The sequence below is a fragment of the Ursus arctos genome, unplaced genomic scaffold (genome assembly GCF_023065955.2).
Source record: "Ursus arctos isolate Adak ecotype North America unplaced genomic scaffold, UrsArc2.0 scaffold_9, whole genome shotgun sequence".
Lineage (NCBI taxonomy): Eukaryota > Metazoa > Chordata > Mammalia > Carnivora > Ursidae > Ursus > Ursus arctos.
In genome coordinates, this window is record NW_026623111.1 from 18,805,403 (window position 1) to 18,825,955 (window position 20,553).

Genomic DNA, 20,553 nt, shown 5'->3' on the forward strand with positions numbered 1-20,553 from the left:
AAAGTCAGTATGGATCAGAAAACAAGGAAAGAAACCAAGGAAACATAATGTTACAGAAGAAAGAAAGGCTTTAAAGAAAAAGTTGTACTAACAGTGTTAAAGCAAAATAATAATAATAATAACCTTATTTGTTTTTTTTTTAATTTGACTTTTCTGGGGGTAGCTTAGCTCTGTTGCTAAATGACTGCACAAGCCATGAATCCCTTCCTTTCCGCAGGAGGGCAAAACCGTAGCCAGTGGCCAAGTTCAGTGGCCTCCCCTGATGTAACAGGAAAACGGTGTCTGGACCCTGACAGCCCTCACGTCTGGTCTAAGTTCTGCATCTCAGGTAATTTCATCACCTCTCTGGGTGAAGATTCAGCTATAACATGATGGATCAAGAGTAAATGCACAAAGATATATATTCAAGGATGTTCATTGTAGTGCTTTATTATAGTAAAAATTTGGAAACAACCCTCCAACAGTAAGGGATGGGTTAAATAAACTACAGTATGTTCAATGCCACAGATCACTTTGTAGCCACTACAAGTTAGGACATAGGAATAACTTATTGACACATAAAGATGTGTACAATGAATTAAATTTCAAGAGCAAATTATAAGAACATGATCTCTTTTTTAAAAATATATATGCATAAAAAAGTATAGATGATATAAATGTCCCTCTAAAGTAGAGAAACGATGGGTGATTTTCATCATATTTTATTTTGCTTATTTATATTTTCTTCTTTTTTTTTTTAAGATTTTTATTTATTTATTTGACAGAGATAGAGACAGCCAGCGAGAGAGGGAACACAGGCAGGGGGAGTGGGAGAGGAAGAAGCAGCCTCCTAGTGGAGGAGCCTGACGCGGGGCTCGATCCCATAACGCCGGGATCACGCCCTGAGCCGAAGGCAGACGCTTAACCGCTGTGCCACCCAGGCGCCCCTGCTTATTTATATTTTCTAAGTTTTCTAGAGTAAATATATATTAGAGGTAAAAGTTTTTCAAAAAACAAATTTTTTTAAGGCAGGAATCCTACCCTTCCCTCAGACTACGTATTTTGGTTTTTCTGCAGGAATGCTTATCAAATACAGATAATTTTAAAAATAGGATATTATTCATTATAGATCATTTTAATTTACAAAAAAGTAGGTAGCCATCCATGGAGTGTGAGGCTATGGTAAAAATCCTTCTGTCTATGGTCAGAAAACCTGAACTTGAGGAAGTTCCTTAACCCCAGAGCTCCAGCTTCTTCATTTTGTAAAATTCGATGATACTTTCCACCCCGGTGACCTCAGGATCTGAGCTTCGTTGAATGAAATAAAGTACGTTCCAGTCTGTCGGAGGAGGTCCTCGAGAGGGTGTAACCACCACTTGACCCACAAGCTGCATGGGCGCAACTAGAGGCTCCTCGCCCCCTCCCCTGTCCTTGCAATGTACGTTCCAGCCACCATTCCCACACTAGGAGCTGTTTCAAGGATGTAGCCTTGAGAGCCTAGGGTGTTGCTGAGACTGTCCGAACTGCGCATGACAGTTAAGGCCTCTACATAAACTCTCAAGATTCTGGTGGGTGGGTGTGGGTATCTACTCATCTTGCAGCCACACAACACAGCCTCGGATGGAAGTGCCCTGGCCTACTGAACATTTACCAGCCTAGAGTGGTCTGCCTCCTTTTTCAGACTCTCTTTGCCCTCCGTGTTTGGAGCCAGGTCCAGATTTCACCCCAGGAACTCCCAAGGTTTCTAATAAACACCATGGAATACTTTCAGTCGTCTGGCCTTATCTATTAGTTGAACAACTGTATACCGAAGTCCTGCTAAGTGCCAGGCGCTGAGGCAGATCCTAGAGATGCAGTGAGAAGTGACATAGATACCATCTCTACCTTACTTTTGTTCCATTATCCAGTCCCTCCCCAAACACCAAGACACAGTGTTGGAACTCAACAGATCTCATTTGAAGGAGAGCTCTTTAAGGTGTTAGAATGCAACCCAAGTACTTGACCTGTCCATACTACCACTGCTTTACGAGTCAAATGGGATGATAATACCCATTTCAAAACCTATTCTAGGGGCGCCTGAATGGCCCCGTTGGTTGAGTGTCGGACTCTTGGTTTCAGTTCAGGTCATGATCTCAGGGTTGTCAGATTGAGTCCCCCATGGGGCTCCGCACTCAGAGTGGAGTCTGCTTGTCCATCTCCCTCTGCTCCTCCCCTTCCCCATATGCACGCACGCGCGCTCTCTCTCTCTGAAATAAATAAACAAATAAACAAATAAATAAGTATATTTTTTAAAAAACCTATTCTAAAGATTAAGCAATTATATTAAGGTGTCTGGGGGGACCTTGGCACATAGCAAGACCTCAATAAACAAAAAGCGAGAATCTTTTCATTATGAATCCCGTTGTTTTCTGATTTAACTGCCAATATACCCTCGGCAAATCTTTCTTTAAGTGATTGGTAGCGAATTTTATTTCACCAGGCACACTTCAATTTCGATCAATACCACATCTGTCACTATTTAGGAAACAGTTTTGCTAATTCCTTGCTGGAATTCTTCTATTTCCAGAGCAACTTGGGTTGCTGCTATGTAGTTTTTACTCTGACGCTCCGACCAGAGTCCTCCTTGGTTGCTTCTCTTCTTTGGGGCAATAGTGGGGTGTCTGGGTTTCAAATACTTGGCTTCTGGTCAAAAAGAAAAATTAAAAAAATACTCTTTTGGACGATGATATTTTCTTCTCGATGATTAGAAACAGAGAGAAAACAGCTCAAAGAGGAAGCTGGCATAAAGAGAGATGCTATGAGGCTTACTATCGCCCAGACGGTCGTTTATACTAAGAACGTTTCCCACAGCCCCTCCCGCAGACAAACACCAAAGGAAAGTGCGTTGCGTCTCAGTCAGGATCCATAGGTCAGAACACTATCTGGTACTCAGCTGGAACAGCCCATCCTGCTTAGAAACTACGGAAGTGTGAGATTTCCCTTCACTTCCCACTCCACAACCAACACCAATGTCTAGCAAATCTTTGACTGTATGTGTATGTCTGTGTGTGTTATCACACAAATGCAAAAAATATCACACCCCGATCAAATAATCCTCTCCCCTTTCAGCAGCATCTCAGATATACAAGGTATGCAGTAGAATCCAAAAAGCTCCATAATCCAGGAAGCCAGAGATGCAAAAACTAGCATCTCCCAATTCCGGCCTTGGAGAACTCCCTTAATGCCACCGCCAAACTGTGTAACTGTGACCACCCTTCCTTATGGCTGCAGCGCCACCTAGTGGCCAGGTGAGCTAGGCGTGCACTCACTCTCCGTCGGAAACAGCAACTTCTTTTCGCTGGCTCTTCAATCCTTTGCGAAGGGAGACAGAAGTGGCTGCTGCACCTGATGGCTAGAATTAGGAATCACCAGGGTTCTGTCATAGTAAAACTATTTCCTGATTATAATCATATCCAAATCACCGAGAAGAGACAAGAGAACAGAAGATTCCTGCCAGCATTAGATTTTCATGTCCAAATGCATCCTCATACAAAACTCGCAAACTTGCACAAATATTTAGTTTAAATCGAGGCGACTCCATGCCCTTTCAAGCCCTCAAGGCCTGCAATTATAGACCTAAAATCATTTTAAAACAAAAAGGAAGCGGAAAAATAGGTCTAAAGACCTGTAATGAGATTCCTCTTTTCTCTTTTCCACAAATAGCTCTGTCGACAGCTGACATTTCTGATGCCATCCAAAACTCACAACTGAATTGCAACTTTTCCTGCAAAGAACAACCAAAACCACGTCTGTGCATGGGAAGGATGGCAGTTTAAGTAATGTCATTTGTTTGGGGCTTAACCTGGGGGTGTACAAACTGATTCGGTTCATTTTTAAATCCAGATTATTCTGGCTAATAGCCTGGTGGAGCTCAGAACAAAATGTGTGCGCCGCAGCTAAATATTCCATATTAAAAATAGTTTGTGATGGGATATGCTTTTTATAATTAAGTTTAATGTACATTAACATTTTTAGATGAAAAACTGACAATCTGAGAACAGCTCTAAATTCTCCTTTGATTATTTTTCCAGAGCATTGAAGGGGAGCTACAGCTACATCAATAGGCTAACAGTAAAGTTCTTTGAAAGATTATTTTCTGCCCTATCACACATGCCCTTCTTTATAACCCTCCAGTGGTTTTCTGGAGCAGAAATGGATCGTGGACAAACTCCTGACTGGGACTCCAAGTCACAAGAACCTGACTTAATTTCTGACCTATACCTCCCGGTCAGGCCAACTCACTGTCCCCTACCAAGACCTACTACTAAAATGTCAGTATCCTGAGTGGCTGCTTTCCTGCACCTTTTCCCACCTGAATATCTTTGCACAGCCTCCTTGCTGTTGGGCCAGGGTAGGATTGCCAAATTTCACCAAAAAAAAAAAAAAAAAAGAGTAAGATATGAAGTTAAATTTGAATTTCAGATAAACAACAAATAAAGTCTTAGCAAACGCAGGTCCCAAATAGTGCATGAGGCATACTTACACTAAAAAATGATCTGCTGTTTGCCTAAAGTTCAAATTCAATGGATGTTCTGTAATAGGTCTGACGACGCCAGCCCTGGGGCCCTCTTGGTGGGTCAGATAATGACCCGGTCTTCCAGGCAAGAGTCCCTGCTCCCGAAGTTTCTTCAGCCACTGCCTCCATGATGAGGCCTACCTGGTCACATTCTTTTAAAACATCTAAGCAAATAGTCATCAAATCTGAGAGACCAATTTTAAGCTGTCTTGTTTATTACCGACAACAGCTGCAGTCAGTGGCCCCCAAAACATGGGAGGCACACAATTAGTAGGACGCGACTGTATTGTTTTAGTACCATTTTGTTATCATTTTATTTGCTTTTTGGTGATCCCTTATTAATAACACATAATACTGCTTTTGCACATATGGTAGTTATATAAAGTTCCTTTTAAAATAAATTTGTGGTTTTTTGTTTTTTTTTTTAAAGAAAACTTACATCAACATAAAGGAGAAAATAATTTTCTACTCAAACCTACTCAGATTAAGCAATATTATGACAGTAGAACCAAAGTGATTGAGGTTTGGGAAACGATGACATAAAGCAGGGGTTTAGCAAACTTTGGCCCACGGGCCACATATGGCCCACGACCTGCTTCAGTATAAATAAAGTTTTACTGGGGGACGGTCACAACCATGCATTTACGTGTTGCCTATGGCTGTTTTCGTGCAACAACAGCAGAGCTGAGTACTTGCAAAAGAAACCATATGGCTTACAAGACCTACAGTATTTACTCTCTGGCCCTTTATTTTAAAAAAGAAAGAAGAGGGAGGAGGAGGAAGAGGAGGAGGTGAAAGAAGAGGGGGGGGAGAGGAGGAGGGGGGGAGAAGGGAGAGGCGGAAAGGAAGAAGAAGAGAGTTTACTGACCCCTGACCTAAAGTATCACTCATCCAAAATAGTCAAAGGAAAAGAGAACTTTGAAAGTCCCCATGGCAGATATTTTCGGAGCGAGTGAATAAGAGTCACACTAAAGCCTAAAGCCGACACGGTCCTCCATTTCCCATTTCAGACTCTCTTTATTAACCTCTTCTCCACACCTGGATCTGCTGAGGCTTCATTCTCATCCTTACAGTTTGGAATAATATCTGTTTCTTCTATATTAACTCAGACCCACCTACACTCTGAACTAGGTAATGGTACGTGAAATACAACATGCCCTTTATTGTGTTCTCCTTAAAAATGAAAGGAAAAAAAAAAAAAAAAAGAAGGCATCTCCTCTTATCAAGAACTATGGCCATATAAGGCAACCCGTTTTAATAACTCAACGACGCAATACTTTACTACAGAATATGTTAAAGTTAGCAAAAATAGGTAACAGTAACTTGATAATCATGCACAAATTACTTCTGAAACAATGGGTCGGCTCTGGAAATAAAGCTTTAATCAGCTGCAAATGTCTGAGTAAGCGTAATTGTACCCACTAGTTAAACCTCCTTAAGCATGAGAGCATTTTCATCCAACAGGTCAGCACTCTTGCAGCACCTCAAGCCAATGCACTAAGATGAGAAGACACAGACACCTTTGGTTTGAAATAAAATGAAAATACAGCCCCTCTTGTCCTGTTACAGACATTGAACATTTCTAGAAAGTTCCCCCGCTTTGGAAAACACCATTGACAAACCTTCCCACGAGGGCCCAGATAAAGTTGGTTGCCCCTCCTTCTGAACATCTATAGATTGTGGTTGCTCTTGAAAGTCCGGGACTCACCAACTTGCCATAATCGCGTACCTGGAAACAAGTTGTGACCTGATTGCCTCTAAATCGAGGCACCTAACTTGCCTTGCTTTCTCTAGCACCTAATATGACAGGGCTTAATAGGTCTTGGTTAAAAGAAGGGGTGAAACCTCCAAAGTTGTCCCAAATGAGATCGAAGGAGAACATGACCACAATTTTCTACTAACCTAGCAGAATGAAACAAAACTAAGTAAATATTTCTGTACTAATCGAAGAAACACTCTGTCCATAATCCAGTTCAGTTGACAAGTTATGACTCTCAAAGCAAGATACACAATGGGTCATGTTGTAGGAAGGGTACTTCAATGACCTCTAGCCTTTCCCTTTTTGTATGCTTTCTCTTCCTGTCAAATTCTTATTATCTGCCTATTCCTGCTTTTTCTTTTAAGAAATAAGTCAGTATCAGTCATTTCCACATTAGTATGAATAAGACAATTACTTGCCTTTCTCAGCCTCCATCCTGAGAGGTTTTAAAGGCATTATCCGAAATCAAAGGAACTGGCAACATGTGCGACAGGCCAAAGAAGAGCCAAACATCACCTGACTCTGCCTACAAGTCAAGCCTGTTTGCATGGAACATTACTTTGGCTCAACTAGAGATGGACAAAATGGCAGCCCTAATGGTAGGGATTAAAATACGTGAAATGGGTATTGATAGCATCCATTCCAGATTTCAGTGTCACTTTGTTTACTTCAGAACATAATATACTACTTGAAACTAGCTGGCATATGTATAGAAATAAAGATCTTGAGAAGAATTGAAAAAAACTTCAAGGAAAATTTCACTGTTTTCCTAAGAAAGATAAAACATCCCCCAAAATGTGTTGTCTAGGGTGATTTTTTTTCTCAGCCTTCACATCTCTGGAGCTGACTTTTTTATTTTGGCATTTTGAGGGGAACCTCACTGATTATGCCAAACAGGAAAGGGGAGAAACACGTGAAAGAGCCATGCTGGGCCAACTGTTTAAACAACCAGCTAGGAATAGGGAAGTGGAAGAAAAACGAAATCATAGCCTGTGTTCCAGTATCCATCCCAGTTAGAATGCCACAATCCCAGAGGAGATGTGCTATAAAAAGCATAATTTGAGTATTATCTCTCATCATTCAATATAGTTTTTCAACCCTTTCAAAATTACATTGAAAAATCTATATAATGTGTGCTTAGATTAATGAACTGTTTGAATCTGGATCAATAAGCACTCGAGGCTCTGTGCCGTTGACACCTGCTGGGAACATCCAGAAGAACGCTCCATGGAGGGGCAGAGCCAGTCGGCACCTTGTAACTACAGGGGTTCCACTCAATAAACAAGCAATCTAATATATGACCTCCGCAGATTAATTTCCTAAGAGCAAGTAAATAATCTGGATTCCAATTTTCCCTGATTATGCATATAATTACAGTATCACTCACCAATTAACACATTGATTTAAAACTTCTTGGGATTATGTATTTAAGAGTAGAAAAGAGATCGCTCTGTCATCATCCAAACACTCGAAAACGCTCCGGGTCAGCAAAGAATCACAGGGAGCAAAACTTTCCACTCATCTGATTTCTCTTACGGAAGAAAAAACTATGCTGGTAAGATTATAAAGATACCTTAAAATATCACAGACCATAATTATTGTCTCAGTAACTGGACCACAATGACACCCATTAGCAAAGGTTTGTACGTGACATAGTAACAAAGTCTTAGGGAAGCTTCATCATCTCCTGAAATATTTCTGTAGAACCACAGATTTATAAAACTGCTTCTCTAGCTTGGATTATTATTTTTTTTTAATTTACTGCGGCAACTAGGGTATAATTTATCCACCATTAGACAGTTACATAAATAGACAAAGATATATGGTAGAGATTCCTCTCTACTTCAGACAAGTATAATAATTAATGTTAGTTTGTTGTTTCTTGTCCCTACATAAAATCTCCCATTAAAAATGTTAATATATCCCTTCATGAGGCCACGTAGCAATGGGAAGAAAAAGACACAGATGAAATTGCTACATAGCATGCATACATATGTAAAAGACGTTAGAAATAATAAATCAACATGGCAAATATAATGAAGCCTGCTGTCCGACAGTAAAAGCTGTCAAAACGAGGTTGCATTATGAAGACCTTTATGTCCAACTGTTCAGCTGAATAAAATCTCTCCTATCACTTGTGCACTTTCAGGGAGAGAATCCACATCTGGGATCAAATTGTCACAGTACCGCGTTCCTGATTCCTTCCCCTTGTATTACTTTCTGAATAATTACCTGCATCTCCACAGAAAATGAAAGCTAACTGAAGCTAACCACAAAATAACGAGCTTTTCCACGCAGAAAAACCACTCCGTGGTGTGTCCTCTAACAGTAAATATTTCAATAAGAAATGCTTACGTGCTAGAAAAATAAAGATCTTACCAGTTCACATTCCAGCACTACTTATTTTCTCAGTAAGATCGGTAACGCAAACAATCATAAATATGGTTCAAAATTACAACTCTGGGGAAACACAATCAGTCAACTTTGGACTCTGTTCTTACTTCTTCTTAGAGAGACATAAAGCCCCGAATATATAACGCTTCATAATTTCAGAATATACAATATTGACATGGTGATTATTTCTGAGACATAACAACTAATTATTCAGAAAGAGTCAGAAAATAAACAAATTCAACTTCTCCAACCTTAATCCCTCATTGAAAGGAGGAGAAAATACGGCTTCGTAGGGTAGGAAGCCCCCGAGGGCCGTTCCAAAATAAAAGGAACGTTTCAAATAAACTTCAATCCCCTTGACAGCGTACAAACAAAAACAGCAGTTACAGACCAGCTTCACCCCAAAATAAAAACCCAGCGAAATGACTGGGAGTTTCAGTTCATGTAACCCAATTCTGAAACTCTGGGGGTGTCGGCAGCCACTCAATAAAAAGGAAAACTGAAAATAGTACAAAAATGGCTCCTAATAGCAATAATGCATACTTCTGTGGTCATTACCGGTCAGATAATAACCGGCAGTGACCTTAAAACCATACATTATGGTTTAAGTATGGTCTAGTGCTCATTGCAGATGTGTAGCTGAGGAATAAGCAACACAGGCTTGCCGTAAATGCTCAAACCGTTCCGAGGCTGGCCTGCATGCAGGGATTGTTCCCTCCCCGGTGTCATCACACCAGGAATCTTCTAATGATCTGAAAAATACGTACCTTAGGGTAATAGTGCTATACTGCAAAGATAAATACCCAGACCGATGCAATCGAAAACACACCCAGAAAGCTGGTTCCCGCGACGCAGGTGAATGTTGTCATAACACAAAGAGTCGGGGAGAACATGTAGACCCTTTAAGCCTCAGCTGTCAGGAAAGCCGCAAGGGTCTTAGGTAATATATTCATCACCTCTGTGAAATGGCATGATATCGATATTCCCATTTTGCAGGTCAAAACAGCGAGGCGCAAGCGAGCCCAACGAGCCATTGGGGAGGAAGCGAAGTGCCGCTCTTGAGAACCAGCCCTCTTGTTGGGGCGGGCCTGGGTTCCTGCCTTCCTATCAACTTTGCTCCATTTCCCAAGGCCTTCATCATGAATGGATTTCTATTTCTCTCTTGCCTCCTGCTCACTGGGGGATTTTGCACATTTTTTAAAATTTTTCTTCAACTGTACGGGGAACGTGGCATCTATTCTCCCTCTTGTCATTTCTCTGCTGCACAAATTTTTTTACACATCATCCTTGCACCTGCCTCTCTGGCCAAGCTGAGAGCAGCAGACCATGCTGGGAGCCACCGCAGATCTAAAGCCTTCTCAGACACGGCACCCCACGCCTCGAGGAAAGGGGTTCCACCACTTTATCAAGAACTACCAGCTCTCCGGAGAAGCCCACTGGTTATTTCTTGGCAAAGCACCAGCGGGGAGAGTACAGAAAATTGGGTGCTTTCTAGAAAACAGACGAAATGAAACCAGTTACAGCAAGAAGTTTTTGTTTCCAGTTGTGTGGGACACGAAAGTTGGAAAACATTTAACACCAGCCCTCCCCACCTCTGCTCCGATCACTCCGAGGAGCTGGTCCCCCAGAGCGGACATCTGCCTGGGTTCCTTTGGGTCACAGCTATACCCAGCTGCTCAACCCTTGATCACAAGTCCATGGCCTAGAGCAGAGAAACAGCTCACTAAATAAACAGAGGGCCCTTTTTGTTCCTAGTTCTCTCCCTGCTAGCCTTCTCATTCTCTCCTTGCCTACCTGGAAGACGATTTCACTTCACTGGTTTTTGGTAAGGTCTTTACTGTAGATGCTGAAAGTCCCCTTTCTTTCAAAGCTTCATTCACTTAATTTTTCCAGGTGCAGAGCTCAAGGTCTACACTGCCAGTGGTGATGTACCCAACATCGTCAGCTGCCTCCCGGTGGGACAGGCCATAGGCAGGTGGGCAAGTACCCACTGTCTAGGACAATGATTCTCAATGGGTGATTTTGCACCCCCAGCAGATGCTGGTCCATGGTTAGAGACATTTGGGGTGTTACAATCTGGGAAGGACTAGAGGGTAGCAATTACTGTCATCTAGCGGATAAAAGTCAGGAAATGCACAGGAAAGCTTCCCCCCACCCCCCCCCCACCCCCACAAAAAAAGAATTATTGAGACCCAAATGTAAATAGTGGTTGAGAAACCCTGGTCTAGATTCCTTGCTGCTTAGAATCTCCCTGAGTCCGGAGCACCCACCTGAGTCCGGAAGTCTGCCATGAAGAAGGCCCTCAACCAGCGCTGGTGGAGAACCCCCGAAGGCAATCTACGGCAAGAGAGCCAAGAGATGGGCCCAGTCTTTTCCCTCCCACTCGATGTCCCATTTCCTTCTTTCTGTCTCTTTTACCGCGCCCCATTACCTCTCTCTTATTCTGCTCTCTCTTCTTTCCTTTTGCTCTCAAAAGGCTACATCTGGAGAGTGCTTCACAGTTTAACCCACCTGAGCTTCAAAACAACCTTATAAAGGAGGCATTATGTCCTTACTCTTAATACAGGACAAAACCAAAGCTCCCAAAAATATAAGTCATCTGTCAAAGGTCACCCAAGTTCCTAAGTTGTACAGGTGAAACCAATCTGTGTCCAGCTCGGGCCCAATTATTCTCTCCCAGGAAGAACACTCTGGAACATGTCTCAGTCATGCTGCGAGGGGGTGGCTGACCCTGTTCTAAGAGGAATTCAAAAACATTCATACGGAGTTGAGCAGTAAAAATAATATAACAGGAAGTAAACTTCCCTTCAGGCCACCATCTCTCCTCTTTGAGGTGATTGTAAGCCAACTTCATTCAGAGACTGAAAAATGAAATTGTACCTTTCTTATCATTAGCTACACAAATGGCTTATTCCGGGAGCCTTGGGCCACAGGGTAATCTCGGGCTTTGTGAGGACAGAGCGTAGCTGACATTGGACCCAACACCACAAGACACTGACCTCAGTAAGCGATGAGAGACCTGACACCTGGGCAGAGACTCGTGTCATGTTGCTGCGGGCACGTGACAAGATGCACTTGGAATTTCATGGCAAATGACTCCTCTGTAGCCAGGAACAGTGGCATAGGGCACCCTGTGATCGGCGTCTGGCCTCGGGGCCCTGAGCCAAGGTGGCAAACATATAAAGGAGTCAAATAACACAAAAAGTAAGCTGTGCACGCACACCCATACACATATTTATAACTGCCGCCAAACTAACCCTGGGCCACACGCGTTTCCCTGTATTTCTTGAATTCTTTTGTGTGTCAGGCCCCATGCTGGGTACCAAAGATACAGAGATGAACTGGCCTCACCCTTGTCCTCTGCATGGCTTCATAAGGGAAGTAAGAGGGGCGCCTGGGTGGCACAGTGGTTAAGCGCCTGCCTTTGGCTCAGGGCGTGATCCTGGATTTATGGGATCGAGCCCCACATCAGGCTCCTCCGCTATGAGCCTGCTTCTTCCTCTCCCACTCCCCCTGCTTGTGTTCCCTCTCTCTCTGGCTGTCTCTATCTCTGTCGAATAAATAAATAAAATCTTAAAAAAAAAAAAATAAGGGAAGTAAGATAGGCCAACAGGTAAATCACATTCCAAAGAAAGCAAGGTTACGCGGAAGGAGCAGGAAGCTTGGGGATGGCCCCATGGAGGAAGGGGATAAATAGATCTGCCTGGGGAGGGCTGGGGAGGGTGACACTGAAGCTGGGACAGGGACGACAAGAAACAGCTGGCCCGAGGGGAAGAGGCGTGGCATACACAGCAGCATGGGCAAAGGCACTGCACAGGCAGGAACCCAGCCCTGCCGTGTGATAGTGAGACTTTTTTCTCTTCCACGTGACTTGAGGAGAGTTTTCTCGCAGGACAGAAGCCCCAGTTGATGTACTATATGGTGAGTAACATAATAAAAAAAGAAAAAAGGAAAAAAAAAGAAGGCCCAGCTGAGAACACGGAGGCAGGCCTGAGAAAGGCCTTACCTGCCAAGCAAAGGAATTTAGGTAAGACTGTAGAAGCCAGCGCTGTGTTTTAACCACGCGGGGGGCTGCCCCGGAAGACACAGTTTACAGCACAACCGAGTGCGTCCACACACAGATTTGCAACGGAAACAAATGTTTTACAAAACAAGGCTCACCCTTTCTGCCCCGAATTCATCCTGATAGTTTCCGTTTCAAACTTTGGCAAACCCCATCACAAGGATTTCAGGAGCCACCCAGCAGCGGTACCTACAGCTCTTCAGCCCTACCACAGGCCACAGGGAGAAAAGAGAGTTTGGGGTTGTTTTTTTTTTAATTGGGAACTGACAAAATCGGGTATGTTTACGATAAAACTTTGATAGCAAGGTGAGAGGAGGACTGGAGGTGAGAACCTTGGAATAGGGAAGCCTGCAAGAATCCCTAAAAAAAAAAAAAGAGAGAGTCTGAACTAACGCAATGACCCCAACGATGGAAAGTAGGGCAAAGTTCTGGAGCCTTTAAGTCACAGAATCAACAACCCTGGGTGACTTATTACAGCAGGAATGAGGGGAAAACTCTTAGATTGAGAGACGGATGGAATAACGCAACACTACCTGGGACAGAAAGCAGAGGGAACAGGTTGAGTGACAGAAGGCTGTCAGTCTGGCCTGGGTAAATGTGAGGTGACTATGGAAACGTCCAGGAAGTGGCTCAAAAGATGCTTCCACAATAGGGAGGTTACGTCTAGAGATGGAAACATGAATGTTAACGTTATTGGCAGAGATATGATCATTAAAGTCTTGGGGTGGGCGAGATCTTCTGGAAAGTCCTGTAGAAACAGCAGATGGGAGAATAGACGTGGTACCCTGGGAACACCAAATTGAAGAACCAGACAGAAGAACCAGAGAGTTGGAAGAGGGAGCAGAGGCCTCTCTCTGGAAGGCTGGCCATCATCTTGGCCTCATCATTATCCAGCATGATACTTTATATTCATTTCCATATTTCTTTCTTGCCTGCCTCCTCCACTAGACTATGATACACTTCGTACCTCCAGCACCTAGAATAGTGCCCCCAGCACATGGTAAGACTCAATAAATAACTGTTGAGTGAGTGAATGAGTAAAGAAAGGAATGAAAGGAAGGAAAGTATTCAAAATATGGGGGTTGTCAATATAGACAATTAATTGCTTAAAAGAATCAAGAAAGAAGACTGAAAATAGGTCATTCATTTTGAAGACGAGGCTGTTGGGACCCTTAGCAAGAGTTATTTCAATAAAGTGTTGGGATAAAAACTAAATTGTTGGCTTCAAAGAGAATGAGGGTGAGGGCACGGGTAGCAAGGGAAGAGAAGGCAAGGTCGAGAGCAGGGTAATTTGGGAGAAGAGGGAGGAAAGCAGTCTGACATCATGGATAGACTTACATGAATAAACCAGAAGAAACTGAAGATTTAAAACGTGAGGGGGAGCAATGGGATAAGGCGGTAGGAAAGCTGGAAGGGGTTAAGGGATCCAGTGAACAGGCAAACAGGTTGTCTCAAGCTATCCGGTAAGACTGCTGTAATAAGCTACCAGAGAAGAGTGGCCACAGAAATATCTCACAGCTCTGAAATCTGGGAAGTTTAAGATGAAAGCACCAGCAGGTGCAGTATCTGGTGAGGGTCCACTTTCTGGTTCATAGATGGCACTTTCTGGCCATGTTCTCTCCTAGTGAAAGGAGCAAGGGAACTTTCTGGAACCTTTTTTATACAGGCACGAATCCCATTCCGGAGGCCTCCACCTGCATGATCTCATCAGCTCCCAAAGCCCTGCCTCCTAATACCATCACATGGTGGGGACAGGCCTTCAGTGTAAGAATGTGGAGGGGGCACCAACACTTAGACGTGGCCAAAGCTGACTTTAATAAGCTTTGTCTGTGACAGAAGAGGAGATGTGCGTTGCCGTGAGGGCATGTTCCGGTATATGCAAGGAAAAGGAGGGAGTCCCCAGATGATAGACCCCTTTTTCTTCCCTCTCTGAAAGGTGAGGCAAGACTATCTACATAATCTGGATATGGTGAGGAATAGCTCATTTTGGATGGGAAAAGTGGCTAACGAGGGGAAAGCAAAGCGATTGCGAGAATCACTAAAGATCTAACAAAACTTTAGATTCAGCTTCGTGGTGGTGTCTATCAGCACAGTCATGGAATTCCTTTAGCAATGCGTAGAGCCCCAGACCACAAGCAGAGAACATGGACTTCCCATGCACGCATGGTGTGGTCAAATGAGAATCAGTTGCCCTGGAAGGAAGCCTAGCCATCTTCTCTACCAATAAGAACAGTTAGCCCCATTGTAGCCCCACCATCCCTTCAAGGCTGTGTCCTCTTACCTCTCTGAGCTTATCTACAACTATGGGCTGTAATATTGCTCTGACCCCACTGGCTTTGGGTGGGGCTCAAACAGGACAATTTACTTGAATGATTTTTGCAAACTCCTAAGTACTGTTCAGATCCCTCGCCTTGCTCTTCCCCCAAACTAGTCTTCTGCCATCTTTCCTAATACAGTTCAACAAGGACGTATTGCACACCTACTAGGCGCCTGGTAGTTTCCTTCTCTCCGGACTGTTCTCTTCGCCCCACGGAAGCCACATTTTTGACCTATAGAATAAGAGCAATTTACAGAGGAGACCCTTAACTCATTCAGTATCTATTTAAATTACTTCCTCATGAAAAGAACTTCTGCCAACTCGAATGCCTTAGAGATGGAACCAAGGAGAGAGAAATTTGCTTTTGTTAGCGGACTCCATAATTACATGGAGATATGTCCACCTGGGTAATAGCTAATGGGATTTTTTTAACTTTTTATATAAATATTTCAGTTTCTTACCTTGCTAGATTGACTTTTTCTCAATATTAATTGCCTCCATAGTCTTAATCTATAGCAACATTTCTAACCGGTGTCCCTGTACATTTTTATTTCTTTCTCAGGAGACTGCTACGAGATGACTTAATTTAAATTTTTTAATACCATGAATAAATATCATCTTCCTTTGCTCTGAGGGGGACAAGCGATTCTCTGGAGAGTGACTGTCAGCCCTTCGACAGTTTACTTCATGAAATAGGTCACTGGGTTTTAGTATGGCCTCCATGTCTCACAAACTAGAAAGATCCACATGCCCCCGAACCCATGCTAATTACCATTCTTTTGCAAAAGGGATACATAAACCCTCACCCGAAATGCTCCTTTCTGTGGGCATGGAGTTTATGAATGAGGTCTCTCGCCTAAAGGATGATCGGACAGCCTCTTACATAACGAGTCTCTTCACGGGGTTGGTGCTCGCGGATCCCAGACAATGGGGTCACCTGGGATGCAGGGCTGCAGCCATAAACCGTTCCTCTCGTCATCACTGAAGCAGCTGCTCTGGCCTCCCGGCCCATCTCGCCCCCGCGCCAACGTAAAGGGTTATCTTAGGCCCCCCTCACTTTTTAAATAAGCCCGACTCCTCACCATTCCTGAGCACATGTTCTGTTCCCCGGATAGCCCAATTTTTACTGCTGAAACTCAAGAAGCTATTAAAGTCTCCTCAACCTGGCAGAGCCCCAGGACCAGATGGCGTTCTCCTGGCTCTTATAAAGCCTTTATTAACAAAATGACACTAAGCCTCACTGGCCTCCGTAATGACTGCTTTTTCCCACCCACAGAAGACCCTAGATGGGGAGGACAACCTGTTGACTGCTATTCTTGTCATCACTGTCAAAACATCCCGCGACCTCTGAGTTGCCCTGAATCATCACTTGAGTCCCTCTGACCCGTGGCAGGGCACTGATTAGAACTGCCCCCACCTCCCTGCAAAAAAAAAAAAAAAAAAAAAAAAAAGCACTTGAGCTAATGAGAGGCACCAACAAGAGACTGCACCCCTCTTCTGGGTTTCTGAACAGGTTGGCAATGACAAAGCTCCAGGCAGCCCCCCTCAGGGCGGTCGAAGCTGTTAATTGCCCCACTGGCATCGTGGGATTTGCAGGGAGGATTCACTTTCAGTCCGGTGTAGCTTTTCACCATGAGCCGATCCGCATGCCGCACATGACTTAAGTGTCACGGCCGTGTCAGGGTGCCCAGGATTGCTGAGGGAGTCAGTAATGGAATATAGAATTTCTCACCTCTGGGTCACTAGTTCAAACGCAAAAGGCCATAAAAAGCCGCTATCTTCTGGTGGACCCTGGGAACGTGTCCAGGGGACATCAGCTGCCACAAATGTTGCTCGCATGACAGGCACTCACTGCACGCTGTCTCAAGGAAGAGCTCGGAAACTCATGCCCTCTGAGGTCACGCCGGGCTCGGGACAGCATGAGACTGAGGGACAGAATTAGCGGCTCTTTTCCACCTGTCCCGTGACCTCTGGGGGGTGGGGGAACACACTTTGCCAGCATCGCAAGGTTTATAAATGCAAATTTCCCCCCAACGTGCGTTTGAAATTTACTTGTAAAGTTCCAGTTTTGCTCTCTCCCTCTCTTACCTAATTTTTTGTCCACTTGGGACAGGCCCGTGGAAACACGTTAGCAGCTGAAAGGTGTAAGCTTCCCCCGGAACTCAACTCCCTTGCAGGGAAATTGGGCAGGGCCCATGACAGCTGCCCGTACACCTTGCTCAGGAACGTTAACACACCAGGGGATTTTCTCTGCACTGAAGCAGTACGCTTCAGGACCTTTTCTGGCTGAATACTTAAGTTATTTCTGGAAAAATAATTTTTATTTCCAAAGAAATATGGCTGGTGACACAGAAACGTCCCTTCTTGTTTATTCACTGTCCTTCCAAGGGTTGGCTCTTTCTGGTTTAACTCTTTTCCCTCTTTTTTCACCCTGTTGGGCTTCTCCTGTCTCTTACTGGAACCTTCTCTAGGGAACACAGCCTCCGAGTTAGACTCGATTCCTGCCTTTGCAGGCAGAACTGTCCTTCCTGCAGGTGGCATGAGCAGGCCAGTGAACCTTCTGGATCCCATCCTCCCCGTATCTCCCAGGGCCCAGCAGAGTGGCTGACAACGGTAAACACAGCAACATAAATTACGTAAATTGCTGCTCAGCACCACAGCCCCATGGCATGCGTTCCTTTCTGCACGCGAGCCATGCCTTCCCCTCCAGCGGGTCTCTGTGCAAGCTGTTCCTCCTACGTGGGAGCCCCTCCCACTTGCTATGTCGCTGTGCTTTCCGTGGATCTCACCGACACCACTGCCCCCTCCCCAGTCTCTCTGATGAGGGCAACCACCCCGTCCCAGCGTCGGCACTTAGCACATTGGCGATTCGGTTTCATGTCCGCACCCCCCAGCCAGCAAACTCCAAGAGGGCCAAGACAGCATCCTCCTTTCGGCGGCTCACCTCGGAACCCGGTGCCAAGCACAGAACGAGCACACTGTGAGCACTACGTGGGTATGTATGGGACACATCAATGATCTCTTTTAATATTCACGACAACCCAACGAAAGACGTGGTATTTCTGCCTCTCTATTTTGCTAACCAGGATGCTGAGGCTCGGCAAAGATAAATCACTTGCCCCAAGACACACGGCTAACAAATTGGCAAAAGCAAGATTTGAACCCAGAGGCCCTGAGACTCCCAAACTCTGCTCTTCCCACCATTTGTGATGCTCCCAAGCCTCCATCAGTGCTGGGCTAATGAAAGATTAACTCTGTGCGATTTCCTAGCCCCTGCCATGTGCTGCTTTTGAATGTCAGTTGAGCAGGGTAGGCAATAGACGGCATGGCACCCGAAACCATACACACTGCAGCCCACGTTACTGAGCAACCCCCCTTTGCCACTGAGCCAAAATAAGGCCTTTGGTTCCGTATGTACTTAGGTAGTCTCATCAATATAAGGCTCCCAGCCAGGGCCAGGACCAGGGTGGAGCGGGTGAGGCGCTTGCAGCAGCATCAACATCTCAGTAATCATGATAATATTGTAATGCAATGTGTTTTAAAAAAGGACCCAAAAAATGATGAACAAAATGTCAAAATTTTAAGTCAAGACAGGATGGGTACTACCGAGTTTATCCTTGCGTCAGGCTCCACTGTGGCTTGGCAAGACACTGCTCCATGCAATTCTCACAGGTGAGCAGAGATGGCAGACGTGGGGATTTTGTTTGCCAACAGCGACATGGCATCTGTCTTTGCCATTAGATGTCGGACTACAAACCTGGAAGTCACAAGACCTCCTTTTCCTTAAAGACCAGGCTTTTGTTTATCCAAACAATAGACATGCAAGGAAATGTCAGATTGGGGTAATGTCTGTGCAGGAAAAAAAGATGATGAAGGACCACTTCATCGAATAGCTGCCGGGGCCACCTTGCTCCACCTCCTATCTGTGTGAACGGCGCCCCCTGGAGGAGTGGAGGCCACAATTCTGGTGTGGAGAGGCCTCCGGTGGCTGCTTCAGCTGGGGTGGTCAGGGTGGGCCTCTCCGAGAGAGGGACAGATAGCTGAGACCCTGAAGGATGGACAAGAGCCAGCTCAGAGATGAGGGAACAGGAGTGTCCCAGGGCTGGCAAGCACAGTCTGCCATCACAAAACATCAGACTGGTGACTTAACAGGAATTTATTTCTCACAGTCCTGGAGGCTAATAAGTCCAGAATCAAGATGCCAGCCCATTCGGTTCCTGGTGAGAGCCTTCTTCCTGGCTTTCAGAAGGCCATCCTCTTACTGTGTTCTCACATGGCAGAGAGAGAAAGAAGCAAGCTCTCTGGTGTCTCTTCTCAGAAGGGCACTAATTCCATCCTGAGGAGCTCCCCTCATGATCTCATCTACACTTAATTCCTTCCCAAAGGCCCCACCTCCACATGCCGACACAGTGGGGTTCGGAGCTCCAGCATGTGAATGTTCAGGGGACATAATTCAGTCCAGCTAGATGTGGTGACCCAGGGAGAGAACTGCAGGTGAAGCTGGTCATCTTCCAGAGCTTGGAGGACCACAGTGTTTGGGTTAAATCTGGAAATATGGGAAAGAGCCACAGGAGGGCTTTAGCTGGAACGTGGCTGATCCCCTGGCTGGACGGCAGTGTTCACTCAGGTCCTGAGTGATGAGCTGTTTGGAGGGAAGTGGGTAGATCCAGTAGGAGGTACCGTGTCATCCAGGATCCGACCAGGAGGTGGCGGAGAAGATGGAGAGGAACACAGTGACTCACAGGCAGAACTGAGAGCACTCAGGGATAGGTTTGATGTGAACAAACAGGGAAAGAGAGAGGACGATCCTTGGCTTTTGGCTGAAGCAACAAAGATAGAATTACTGAGGTAATAAAAGACTGAGTAAGAAACAGATGTGAGAGTCGGGGTTGGAGTGCCCGGAGCATGAGCCCACTCCCTGTGGAGCTAGGGCTGTTGACCAGAAGTGAGAGCACAATACCAGAGGGAGAAAAAAAAAAAAATACATTCCTACTGATAATACCCACACCACTGGCTGAAAACCATCACCCAAAATTTTAGTCTCCATTAATCCTCCCACTGTGTCTTACTCATGGCAATAAAGTTTATTCCCAATAATACTGCTGCAATTTTTTATTCATCATCCTTGTGTTTCAGAATTACCACAGCAGTGAAATTTATATTCAACAGCATTATTACAATTTTCAGCTACTAATGAAATTATTGTTTCTGTTTGTGATGTGTTTTGGAGCTATAGTGATAAAAATTTCCTCTCAGAAATACCACTGCAATGTTGATGTCCTCAAAACCTGCCATAAATGACAAATTATAGAATGCCTGGGAGTGGTCAAACTCTCTTCTTGTTCCTATCATGGTGGGAACCAGGTCCTTTTGGAGAAGAGAACTGAATACTAAAGGTTGAAAGTCATAGTTGGGGGGTGCCTGGCTGGCTCAGTCAGTAGAGCACGTGACTCTTGGTCTCGGGGTTGTGAGTTCGACCCCATGTT